This window comes from Globicephala melas, chromosome 4 (genome assembly GCF_963455315.2).
Source record: "Globicephala melas chromosome 4, mGloMel1.2, whole genome shotgun sequence".
Lineage (NCBI taxonomy): Eukaryota > Metazoa > Chordata > Mammalia > Artiodactyla > Delphinidae > Globicephala > Globicephala melas.
Window position 1 is genome coordinate 60,715,376 of NC_083317.1, and position 12,173 is coordinate 60,727,548.

At 35.7% G+C, this 12,173-nt stretch overlaps 1 protein-coding gene across 6 annotated transcripts in view; it reads right to left on the minus strand.

Annotated features, from left to right (window-relative positions):
- Positions 1 to 12,173, minus strand: part of ZBTB20 (zinc finger and BTB domain containing 20) — an 809,727-nt gene that overhangs the window by 454,304 nt on the left and 343,250 nt on the right. For 4 of the 6 annotated variants that reach the window (XM_060298086.1, XM_060298084.1, XM_060298094.1 and 1 more), the window contains one exon: positions 11,531 to 11,604. The exons of the other annotated variants lie outside the window; for them this stretch is intronic. The gene's annotated coding sequence lies outside the window, so the exon portion shown is untranslated. The remainder of the gene's footprint in view (positions 1 to 11,530; positions 11,605 to 12,173) is intronic. 6 annotated transcript variants of the gene reach the window in all.

The following is a 12,173-nucleotide window of genomic DNA, read 5'->3' on the forward strand; positions in this document are numbered from 1 at the left end:
AATATTTTATACAAGTTTTGTGTCTTGCTTTTATCCCTTGACATTATATAAGCATTTTTTTATCTGATTAAAATCTCTTCACAAACATTATTTGTCTTTCTAACCACACCTCTATTATTTGTCACATTTCTAGCTAGAGTGACTGCTCTCACCAGACTACTGAGGCTCAGGTAGGAGTCACATAAGATAAACAAGAATTCATGTTTTTTCTGCACAAATTCTTTAAACTGAAGGCATAGGGCAAAGAAGTGAACCTACAACTTTGCACAAGCCTGCCATGATCAGTGCCTTTTGACTTCTTCAGTCCCCTAGAGTTAAGAGTCACAAAAGTAATTGGGAGCATATTCTAAAGGGAGTTTCCCACAACTGTAAATGGTTCACTCTGAGTCAGCACTCTCTAAAAGGAAGGAGTGGACAGCTGACTGGCTGGAAGTGCCAAGAAGACCCAACCCACCCAGTGCTGGACTCATAAGGGACCAGGGAAGATTTGTGCAGATGAGAAAGTCTGGGGTATCAAAATATATTTTATTTTTTCCTTCATGCTTCCTAATCCCATAACCAATCACCTTCTTCCACTCTTGTACCCTCTCTCATTGTTTTTATTTGGGAGGAGGACATTCTTTCTTTTTCTTTATCCCTTCCCTCTCCCAGTCCCCCAATCCCTTCTTTTCTCTCCCTTCTTTTTCTTAAAGCCTTTATCATAACTGACTATAACATGAAGTAAAGTATATCTGTTTAGCTGTGGTTATTATACTACAACTTTCCTGTGTTTTTAATTTAGCTTCTGGTACCTCTGCCCTTTATCCATAAAGGGTGAGTCGTTGTCAGGACTACTCTATGATGGAATCTAGAATGTACTGATTCTGAGAAAGACAGTACCTCAGATTGTGCAGTCCTCTCTTGCCTGATTCCAATTCAGATGTTCTGCCCATCTCATTGGCTGAAGTCTATTCAAGCATATTCTAAAGGGGACCTCTGATGTTTGTTTTTAACCTAAGGCTTCTGGGTCTGCTCCTTCAATTACTTAAACTTCTGTGAATTTTCTGTTGGGAATATAGTCCTGAAAACTTATCTTGCAGAAGGTTTATTTATTTGTTTATTTTTCCTCAGTGAGTGAGAGAAATAGAAGTCAGAAAGTCTAGTGAGATTTACAACAGAAAGAGAAGAATAAGTCAGATCCAGCAAGGAATTTGGAAGTGAGTAGAAAAATTAATTGACCTGGGCCAAGGAGAGTTAGTGAGCGCTCTTGAAGAGGAGAGTGAGGAAAAGGTAGAGAAACATAGGCGGTATCTATAATGGAGAGATATATTGTGGATGAAAGAGATGACAAAAATGAAAATTAAGTTTTATTTTTTCTGCATTGCAGGTTATATATTCAGAGAAACTATAGTAAAGAATCAAATTACTTTTAATAACTTTTGCTTGCTCAACTTTTATTTCTTTGTATGTGGTTCCAGTCATGAACGTGTATCATGAAAAGTCTCAGCTTTACACACACACACACACACACACACACACACACACACACACTGTGCTTGTTAACAAGAACCTATACCATCATTTTTTTCATGTTTGTGTTCATATAAACACACAAATATATTTACTCACAAATATTTATTATCCTGAAAATTTGCTCTTTCACCTAATCAATTATGGTCATCCTTCCAGGTCGATAGCAATAGATATAATTCATTCTTTCCCGAATGGCTGTATAATCTTCAATAACAACTGTACATATCACATGGTATTCATGTAGTCACATTAATGAATGTAGTATTCTTTTTTTAAAGCAAATTTTACTGAAATTTTCTAAATTTTTACACAGGATACTCAACAAACACTTACTGAATACCTATCTGGTGCCAGTTTTAGTGACTGAGAAAATTACTTAATTACCCATGGTTCTTTCCCTCAAAAGAAAAAAAAAATCAGTCCAATGTGGGAAATAAAGCAGTTTAAAAATATTTTTTTTTAACTTGAGAGAATCAGAGAATTTATAATAAAGAATGGTTTAAAAATAAGTCTTTAAAAGAAGTAATTTATCACCAGCAACTTATTCTTAGTCATTGTTTCCAATGTATGAACAGTACTTAGCAGCAACAGGGTACTTCTCTTTACGGCAACTCAAGAAACAAAGTAATTTCTAACTACTAAGAGCTCAGATAAAGCACCTTACTCCTGAGACCTAAGTGATTTATAATTCTACTAATACTTTTACTGTGATAGTAATACATGATATTTATGAACCATCTTTATTCCGTGGAATTCTAAATATCATTTGACTTCTTTGCATAATGTCTGTAAGATAGAGAAAAGTGTCCCCTACAGACAAGGAAAATGATCTTAACACAGAACTGTTTGACAATGCCTGAATCAAGTCTCTAGATAGTTAGCCCCTTGCTCCTTCCTCTCAGTTACACTGGCTGTCTCTCTAGTGGTAACTGCAAAGATTATGTGGATAGTATTATGTCATCAACCAGAGTCTTGTATAGCAGGATAGAGTCAGTTCTTATTAAAAAAACAAGAGCTTTTCATGCAAACTATTTCTCTGTCTGATAAAAGGATTTATACATAAAATTCTGCTGACAAGTTTTCTAGGTGAGACAAATCTAAGTTGACTAACTGAGCAACCAGACTAATTGGTCCCTCCCACTTTCCAGTCCTAAAAGAGGATAAGACAACTGTAGCATTAAATGTGTAACCCAGGCTCACAGCTATTCCTGGCAGCCCTAATCCATAGAGGAAAACACAAATCAGTAACAACAATGACAATGATAACAATGTTAGACATATATTGGTTACTGATTATTTAATAAAGTTTTACAATGTTCAAATAAAGTAAACAAAGAACAGTTCAGTAAAATTGTAGCAAAGGTTAAGCAAATTTCATATGGTTAAGTTATTGCAAATAAGTTAACGACTTTGTCAAAAATCTAAATCTTCTACTACTTGGTAACTATTATTTTCCTGTATCTCTGAAGACATTTTATCATAAGAAGTTTGTAACCCTGAGAATCTGATATTAATCAGAAGACTGACTTCATTCTGTATTACATTTCTCATGACCTCCTGAAAGAATGTCAGTTCAGCATGGCCTCCTTCCTTTTCCAGTTGATTCAAAGAATGGTGCTTTCAAATTGCCATTTGGGATGTATGAAGCGGTGCATTTGGAGCCAATGTGCTGCAACCTGAAGTGTAACACTCTTTATTGCTCTTGAGAAACGTGTGCCTAATTCCCTGGAAATTTACTGTTTCAAAGAGTCACAAGTCTCCTGATTGCTTCTCATCAGTGTTGAGGAGATTAGATAAGCTTCCTCCCTCTTACAAAAGCTTTTCCTTCATTCAAAATTCCTTTGAGAACAAAACACTGAACCAGAATTGGATTTTTAACAAAATATTATAATATTGTAGATAACAGTTTTTTTTTTTTTTTTTTTTCTCCTGAGGAGACCCAGCAGTTCAAAACATATACTAATGTACTTTCTGATTTAGGGCTACTAGCTACATATTGGAAGGAGCAAGGCTGAGGTAAAAGAACAAAGTCCCTTCTGTGAAGCAGGAAGGATTTTTTTCACTGAGTTATTTTAGAAGACTTGAATGGACTGCTAAGGGCTTTCACACAGAAAGACTTGGAAGTCAAACTCAAGAAACGGAGGGGAAAAAACAAATACAGAACTATAACAGGTAGGCATTTTACCATAAACTTGTTATGCATACTGGTGCTATTCTATAGTGACAGACAGTTTTAGAATAATCGTTCAAGTGTAACAACAGTAGAAATGACCTCAGAAATGGAGGTATATACATGTGGTGTTGCAAAAGTTGACACGGAAGGAAATTCAGGATCATGTATGCAGTAGGACCTGCCATCAACGAATGTTTCAAACCTCTCCCTCTTCCTCTTCTTCCATATTGTCTCTCTCCCTCTCTCTCTCCCTTACTCCTTCTTTCCCTCTCTCTCTCTCTCTCTCTCCCTCTCCCCCTCTTTCTCTCTTTCTCTATCTCTCCTGCCCTCATCAAGGAGTTCACTTCTAATGTTGTCCTCAGTGGTCATTAGAAAACAATATTAACAATTGATAAATATATTTGGATTTTCTGCTTTGCATTTTTTTTAGTAGCAGTAATGATGAGCACTTTTATTGACCTATATCTCTGATCAGGCGTATAAGGCTTCAATTAAGTTAGACTTGAGAAGGAAAATGTAAACCTTATTCTTTCTTATTGGTCTAATAAACACAATATTTTACTTCTTTCACTTTTCAAAGATGTTTTCAAGTATGATCAAGGTCACTAGTACCACTGTCTGCGATATGATTGGGACCTTGGGCACAGACACACAGTGAGTCAAGATGATGTAGTGATGAAAGACTAATGTCATGGATTTGACCAATCTTCCAGCTCTTTATTTCTGAAAGATGGAAAAATATATAGGAGCTCTATTTATTTCCAGGCAAGATGATATAACTTAACCATAAAAGCATCCTCTCAACATATTCTCTTTTTTCTTGGGAAATCTACGAGAGCATGTGTTAAATTCTACTTTGCCATATAAGGAGTTGAGGTATGCAGACCACAGAATACTAGCATCAGGAGAAGAGCAGACTTGGAGGTGGGTGGAATAATGGAAAGAATACTTGGGGTCAGAGAGATCTGCGTTTGGATCCTGGCTCTGGGTTTTACTAAGATGTTGGGCGGCGGGGGGCTATTTAGTCTCACTGTTCCTCAGTTTCCTAAAATGTAAACGAAAGGTTTTAATATTTATTTTGAGACACTGTTGTGGGAATTAAATGTAAAGAGTTTTATGCAGAGAGGGCGCCTGCTAAACATAACTTTTTTCTTTACCTTCTTAACTTTTTTCAAAGTTTTTCAGACATTTGGACTGTTAGAGAACTAATGGCCTCTGTGACCACGTGACCTGAAGTGATAACAAAACACAATAGATAAAAACACCAAACAGGAGATAGTACAGGGTTTGAATCAGTTAGGTCTGGCATCAATACAAAACTCACTTACTGGCTTTGCAATCTTGGATGTTACTTAATCTTTCTGGATCTCAGTGTTCTCATTATAAAATGGAAATTATTCCTGCTTTGCTGAGTGGTTGCTGAGGGTGGTAGCAAGGATTAGAGACAAATTTTATAAAGCAGCTGGTACATTAAGTAAACAGATTGTGAGTAATATTTATTGTTCAGATTTTTATTAATTAAAACTTGTCTATAGATTCATCTCTTATACTTAATATTCCTTTTTCCACCCAAGACCTTGAAAGGGCTACAATAGGGGCTTGGATCACAGATTAGCTGGTTTGGCTGTGGTAATCTAGCTCTTAAGCATTAGAATTACAGTTCCAGCCCTGCCATTAACTATTTAACTGTATGACTTGAACAAGAATTCTAGGCCTAAATTTTGTTCATTTCCAAAATGAGGAGACTGGAATAAATAATTCCTAAGGCTCTCTGTAGACATAATATTTTGATTCTGGTGTCTTTTTACTGAGTTGCAATAGATAAGTACTCATATCTTTAGAGCTTAACCTACTTCTCTATGGTTTTAATTTTCACATTCCCTCTACTCTATTTCTTCTTTAATTGCAAAAGGGGATAATTTCTATCACTTTGCAAACAAACCAATATCTCTATTCTGATTTAGTGGCATTCCAGAATATTAATTATCATACTTTAAAACAGTCTGGATTGTTTTAATCCAGAAATTCAGTCATATTATAGGTAGTATTAATGAGGATAATGATGATTCATTTTCAAGGCTTTCTATGCCTCCAGGCCCCTGGCCATTGCACATGATAAAATATATCAAAATTAAAAATAAGATTAAGGTTTAACAGTTAAAAATACATTCTAAGAGTAAAACACATTTTTGTACTCATTTCTACACTATACAATAAGCACTTAAAAATAAACAAAAATAACAGATTCATTAACCAACAACAGAATTTTAATAATTATTAACTAGAAAGGAAATAAAATTAACTTGACCTTATCTTAGAAGGTTGTCAGAGGCCTATTTTGGTTATGCAGATGGGAAACATGTTGTGAACTATTAGACCTCTGTTTCAAAAGTCCAAGCCCTCCTCAAATTCAGAAGTAAACCTTCAGTGAGGATTCAAAATGAATATATAGATGCTATAAGGTTATGTATATTATGTACCTTTGAATTACCTTCATCTTGTTCTATTCTTAAGCTATTCTTCAATTAATATTTATTTACTTACTTTTTTTTGCATGTCTACTATGTGCTTTTCCAGAGTATTCAGAATAAGATCCAAATTCCCCACCCTGGTTACTTCTCTGACCTCACCTCCAGTCACTCTCCTCCTTTGCTTCTTTTGCTCTAGCTACTCTGGAATCCTTTTATTTCCTTGAATACACAGTTTGTCCTTGCCTCAGGGCTTTGTCCATGCTGTTTCTGTTGGGAGCTTTCTCCCCCTCTCAAACTTCCATCCCCACCCCAAATTGTTCACCTGGCTGATTCTTTCTGTCTTTCAACCCTCAACTTAAATGACACTTTCTCTAAGAATTCTTTCCTGAGCACCCAGTGGACAGAACAATAGATTTTCCCCACCCATTATTGTCTTGCATACCAATTAGCTCTTCTCTTGGACTACAATTTGTAATTTTGTAATTATCTGCATACTTATTTGACGTCGGATTCCCTTAGAAGACTATAAATTTCATGAGACACTAAGGGATCGTTTCTTTATTCCCAATATTAAGCATGGTTGAATAACGAATTAATGGTTCTATTGTGGTAGATTCTATAGGGTTAAGAAATATTAATAATTAAATATGGGCTCTATCCCTAAGAATTTGCTTTCTAGTAAAAAAATAAATAAATAAAGCATCCCATAAATATTGTTTAAAAATACAGAAAGTAATTCATGTCTCAAAAAATGTGTAGGAGGGTGCTGTATTAGGTTTCTAGGCTGCTGTAACAAATTATTACAAACTTGTTAACTTATATAAATTTATTCTTTCACAATTTCGAAGACCAGAAGTCCAAAATAAGATTGTTGGCAGGGCTGCTACAGGTGCTAAGTGAGTTTGGTAGGTAGGGGAGAGTGGACTATTTCTGGCTAGGTCAGGGAGAGAAGGTTTCATGGAATAAATAGCATTTAAAGTAACCTGTAAGGATGGATTAGATTTGCATATGGAAAAACAGAATGATGGCCATTCCAGATAACAGAAACAATACTAATAAATGAGGGTGAGGAAATCTGGCCTGAGTGTATGGTATATTAAACCATAAAATTAAGTCAAAAATTGGGACAGAATTAGATTTTAGAGTATCATGAATATTGGTTAGGCATTGTTTGGTAATTACTATAGAATATTAAAGTTTTGTCTGAACAAAAGTGACATGATCTTAGGGCTCCTGCTTCATGAAACCTAATGGGGCAACAGTGTTTAGGATGAACAGGTCTCCCCTCCCTGTTTCTCCTGACTAGGAGATTAGTACAACCAAGAGAAGATGAAAACCTGACGAGGACAGAAATACCAAAAAAGGAGAATTACTGGCCACTTATTGGATACTTGGGGGGGATAGGAGAGGGAAGAATGAGATATTTTGAGCCAAGATGACCTGGAGAATTGGGGTGAAGAAAATAAGGATAGTCAAAAGAAGGATGATTTTTAACTAGGAGGATAATTACTTGATATATTGATTCTGAGAAACTGGTGTGATATCTATATAGTTGAAGATTTAAATAAGGAAACTGGAAATACAGTGCTGTAGTTTGGGACTTAAGATATAAATGTGTGCTCTATCAACAGTGAAATAAATGAAGTCATACAACCCTGCAAAACAATGTCAAATCATGGGGAAAGTATGCATGTGGAGTTTGACAGACATATTCACATCCTATCTCAACCAATTACCTTTTGTATGACCTGGGACAAATTGCTTAATTCTTCCACTTTCTCGTTTGTGAAAAAAGGGGAAAATAATATTATCCCTTAGTCAGGATTACCTGAGTTGAGTATTTAAAAGACCTATCATCTTTAGATCTGCTTTCATATTTTGGTGGCATGATTCCCAGTAAGACATATATTTATTTTTCAATCCATTATCTTAAAAATATGTAACACAGTCTTTTTACAAACTTTTTTTCTTTGATTCTATTTCTTAAAAGCATATTGACTGTGATCCTCTAAACTGATTTCATGACCTATGAATGAGTTGCAACCTATACTTTGGAAAACATTGGCCCTAACCAGCATTCTATACTCAGGTCACACCATTACCATTATTTCCTCAACTTCCCTCTGCCTAGGCTGCTTGCTAATATGATATTATTCCTTGATGGTCCAGATGAAGTGATAACCATTTATTTCCTCTACTACACCCATAAAATACTTTGTCTATAAGAAAGATGTATCTGTTGTCCAACTACTACTCTGGTCTCTTTGGATTGTCAAATGACAGAATCCAATAAAGGAAACCTGAAATAAATTACCAGGGCAAGTAATTCATTTTAAACTATTAAAGTTTATTTCAATTTTTCCAGACTCTGAGAAACTTTTCTCTGATGGAAATGACTCCTGGAAACAATGACATTCTGACACCATGCCTAATGCACCCTCTTTGGGAAGTTTGAATTCAACGTCACAATGGCTGTGTTCAGATTACCGGTTTCATCTTGCTTGTAAGCCCAATTAAACTACTGAAGTTTCTAATGGCCTTCTGTCCACTTTGTAAATCACCATAAAGAATATTAAACCAACCACATAAATTTGCCTCTGTGTGACTCAATGCACAACCAGAGGCACAATACCAAAATGCATAATAAAAAAATAACAATTTTTTGATAACAATAAATGCTTTTAGAATACCCTTTATATATGAATTTTGGACTAGTTGGTAGAGGGGACCACAGTTCAGTGGGTCTCATAAGATGAGCCTAAGGCAATTTGTTCCACAGCAAACACAGCTCAGACCCTGAGTGTAGAAGAAAGATCAAAGCCTCAGAGTCCAAAGTTGGGTTTACTCTCAGGCCTAGATGTCTGAGAATGATTCGCATTGGTGATCAGTATGGTTTGGGTAACCTGCATGCCCTACCCTGGGCCTCAATTTACTTATTCCAAAATGGGATGACTGGACTTTTATTTCTTATATCCTTTCTACCTGTAACGTTTGCCGATGCTATGCCCTTACATCTCTTTCACCTCAATCTTTTAATCTTAAAACATATGAAATGTGTTTATAAAGTTCTTTGATGTCCCTAAATGTTATCCAACATGATAACAGTACAATTCATGAAGCCTAAATTTTATCATTTTAGCTTTGCCTCAGAGGCCAAGTTTTATGAGAGCCTTAGTTTGCACCACCAGAAGCTAATTTAATAAAAATGAAGGGACCCCTTTTAGAAATAAATTAAAATTGGTGGGGGAGGACAGGTAACTTTATGCAAAAGAAAAAACAACAGCAACAAAAAAACGGGAAACTCAGCTTAGAGGGGTCAAATTGTTCTGAGTTCTAAATAATGCTGTGGTCATATTTGTGCTGAGAAACTGGTCCTGGTTTTTGACGCACTGAAAGTAGAAGTTTCTAATGGCAAATTCCCAAATCTCTGGACTCTTGACCCAATACCTTTTGTACCATTTGCCCCATTTTCTTGAAGCACAATCTACTGCATAGTAATTAGACAAACAGGTACAGAGCATCATCCATCCTAGAGCCAGGTAGATTTATCTTTGGAGACAACTTCAGTGTATGGGATGTAAGACACAACTTAAACAGAAAACTAGTGAAGACCACTTCACAGACAAAAAGGATATGTATGAATGGGCACTTCTCATTCTGCTCAGGTGAAAGAAGTATAAAGTCAAAGAGGAGAAAGACTAGGCGACTGATGCCTAATGTTATGTGGTAAATAGTAGGTTTGTCTTTGACAAATTCCTTTATAATTATCTTCCTGACTGTCAAAAACTTTATTCAACCCATCTTCACAATATTCTCTGAATGAATGACTCCTAAAGTTCTGACTTAAATTTTCTAATTGTACTAATAACAATAGCTGTTTCTTGATTACTACTATTATGCCAAGTACTGGGGATTACAAAAATCAATAAGAAATATACCCTGATTTTAGAGACCTTACCATCTATGGTTTTCGACTGTGGTAGTTATGACAAAAATAACAATAACCATCATGTATTCACTCATACCATCCAGGCACTGTGCTCAGTGGGCAGCATATATAAGCTGCCAAAGTTCCCTCCAGTTCACCAGATACCCTGACAGTGAAGTGATCTTGCTCTGTCCATGCAACATCTCTCAAAGAAAAAAAAAAAAAGGACCTAACAGGAATTCAGACAATAGGCAGGGATATTTAAGCAACGTCAGAACTGTCTACAGTAAACATACAAGAACTGTAGTCAATAATGAAAGAGTGCAGTAAACCAAAGTGAAAATGGAAGAAATCATCTGAATCACCGTTAGTGTACTCTGTCGAGAGGAACTGTGACACTTTGAAAACCACGATGCAGTAAACCCCACATCCGGCATTCCAACAATGACACAAGGAGATGAATGCTGTTTAAGTGTTTTAAGACTCTCTAGCAAAAGACCTCATAACACATTAAATTGTAAAACTTTGGAAGACATCATAACCTTCTGGACTTCACTACGAAAATGAACATTTTGATCTAAAATTAAAAAAATATAACACTGAATTTCCTTGTAGTATTTCATAACCTTTGAGTGCGGCATTAAAATGCTTTTCTTTTTTCCCCCACCACCTCTAAGCTTCTGTTTTCTTACCCTGGGCGTCTGAATCTTTTATATGCTTGGGTTCTATTCACTGCCTGTTATTCAGACATTGAAATCCCAAATGTTAATTGTTCTTCCAAGTACATTGACAAAACAGCAGCTAAATAAGGGTAGACCAGACTGTGGTAGACTCTGACATGCATTTATGGAACAATGGGGCTCTGAGAGACAGCCTTGTAGCTCACGGGAAGACATAAGATGTGCTATTTTGACTGCTTCATAGCAGAATGGGGAACACACGCACACAAGGGAATTATGCATTTTACTTAGTTTTGCCCAAAGTCCTCAAAGCAACAGAATCTTGTGATGTCATCATGAACTTTCTTTCTCTCCATTTACATTGACACAAAGGCTAAAAATTTCTAATGACATCACAAAGGAAAAAGGAACCTACTTTGATTCCATAAGAGATCTGTTACCTTCTAAGAGACTTGTACCAAAATGTAAGAATCCTTCCTGACAGGGTGTATGTCACTGTGCTGATGCACGGTGGGTGACACCCTCCCTAATGCAATTCAAGCCAGCCAAAAGAAAGGATTCACAATTTAGGTTGGATAAAAAAGACATACTGAATATTGAGCCTTACAAATTTTCTTTTTTTAAAGAAGGAAATCATTTAAACATGTATTTCTTCAGGGATATTCAAATTTTTACTCATGTCTGGTTACTATGTTACCAATATTTTTGTCCTTTTTTTGAGTTGGTCACAAAAACACAGAGGAAGGTAGAGGAAGCTTTCACTTACAAGAATGCGGTGCAGCTCAATCTTTTGTTTTTAAGGTGCAGTGATTTCAGTCTCTAAATGTAACTTCAGGCAGTCTGAAAAGAAACAGGTTAAAATCTCTTCCAGTTATAATTGGTATTTCAGATTTAATTAAAAATTAAACTTTCATAATGTTTCACCATCCAAAGCAATGCATTATCAGTCAAGCGTGGCTTTTTTTTTTCCTAAGGAAAAAAAAAAAAAAACTCTCTTCCCAGAGTCGTTTTTTTAATGAAAAGAAAAGGATCTAAAGAGGAAAAAAAGCAATTCTGAAAAACAAAATATGCCGCCATGTTAAGGACTTCATAATGATATGACTAGAAGCTCAGTGCTTCTGAATTTTACCTATATTCTGATTTTTTAAAAACTCCTAAATAATTCCAAAGCCTCAAGATTACATAAAATGTTATTTCAGAGAAAAAAGAAGAAAATCTACAATCTGAATACCCATATTAAAGGGAAATGTAACTTGAAATAAAATTGGAAAAAAGTGTTACATCTACTACTTTCAAATGACTGAATTGGTGGTGGGGCAAATGGTGAAGTAGAGGTAAAGGAACATATTTAGCAATACAAATGCCCATTGCAAGGTATTGTGGGTTTAGTGCACTCCAGACCACATCAT